This window comes from Mustela nivalis, assembly GCF_964662115.1.
Source record: "Mustela nivalis genome assembly, chromosome: 6".
NCBI lineage: Eukaryota > Metazoa > Chordata > Mammalia > Carnivora > Mustelidae > Mustela > Mustela nivalis.
In genome coordinates, this window is record NC_139025.1 from 136,126,985 (window position 1) to 136,128,251 (window position 1,267).

The 1,267-nt window shown below is 38.5% G+C and overlaps 1 pseudogene across 1 annotated transcript in view; it reads right to left on the minus strand.

Annotated features, from left to right (window-relative positions):
* The window catches only part of LOC309866667 (lysM and putative peptidoglycan-binding domain-containing protein 4 pseudogene), a 5,085-nt pseudogene extending 4,593 nt beyond the window's left edge, over positions 1–492 (minus strand). Inside the window, exon 1 of the transcript in view lies at positions 427–492. The product of the transcript in view is annotated as a lysM and putative peptidoglycan-binding domain-containing protein 4 pseudogene (transcript). The remainder of the gene's footprint in view (positions 1–426) is intronic.
* Positions 493–1,267: the final 775 nt, after the last annotated feature.

Below are 1,267 nucleotides of genomic sequence, written 5' to 3' on the forward strand. Positions count from 1 at the left end.
CATAAAAATTGGATTGACGTTGGATGAAGCCACACATACAAGAAGAAAGGAGAGGTAGGTACAAAGTTTGAGGCATTTTTTCTTCTTTCTCTTAGGTATATTCTCTAGAAGTATTGTACTAAAATAGAGATTCTTACTCAAGTTATTACCAAGAGAATGTGCTCATATGAAACTGTTCAGAACAGAGTAGAGATAGTATTTGGGATGTGAATGAGCAAACCAAGGCATCAGCTAAGTCCAGCTTTATCCTGATTCCCGGAAGAGTTTAAGAGCATAAAGGGCATCAACTAAATCAACTAAATGTTCTGACTCAGGGCACAGACATTTTTACATGCTTCCATTATTCCCTGACAAGAGCTATCCCCTTTCAGGAGTGGCATAGCTCCAAGAAGCTTTGGTAAAGCAGCTCCAGGTAACTCAGCATACCTTCTGTGGACCAGTCCAGCTGTAAGCAGTTTGCAGACTACCACATAGGCTGGTAGTTGGGGGCATAAGTCCCAAAAAGGAAATCTCAGTAGGCATCAAACTAATTGACTACCTTATTCTAGGCTAATGTTGAATAATACCCATCACTTATGACAACATATGCCATGCCAAAATTTTCCTCTAAAAATAATCTTTCTTGACTCCAGTCCCAGGTTCATCCCTCTTTTGTGGTTTCTAGATGTCAGAATTTTATCATTATCATCTCTTTATCATTTCTCTTCCATTCCTACTTCAGATATGCAAAGGCAGCAAAATGAATAGCTGTGAACAACTGAAAAGGAAGAAGGCTCAAAGTAGAGAAGTCAACCTTTCCTCTAATAGGACAGGCTGCAGAGATCCTAAACTGGGGAGGGGAAGAAACTGGATTTGGCTTGGGAAATTCAGCTTTGATATCATAATTGTCTGTAAGTTTTGTTTTGTTTTCCATTTTATATTATAATGGACTTTATTCTTTAGATGAGTTTTAAATTTATTTTTAAAAAACTGAGTAGTCCCAATAGTTTATTTTTGTTTATGTTTCCCTTGCCTCAGGAGACACATTTAGAAGTAAGCTGCTACGGCCAGAGTCAAAGAGGTTACTGGCTACGTTCTCCACTAGGATTTTTAGAATTTCAGGTCTCACGTTTAGGTCTTTCATCCATTTCTGTGTGTGTGTGTGTGTGTGTGTGTGTGTGTGTGTGTGTGTGTGTGTGTATGGTACAAGAGAAGTGTCCACCTTCATTCTTTTGCACGCTTCTATCCAGTTTTTCCAATACATTTGTTGAAGAGTCTTTTTCCCATT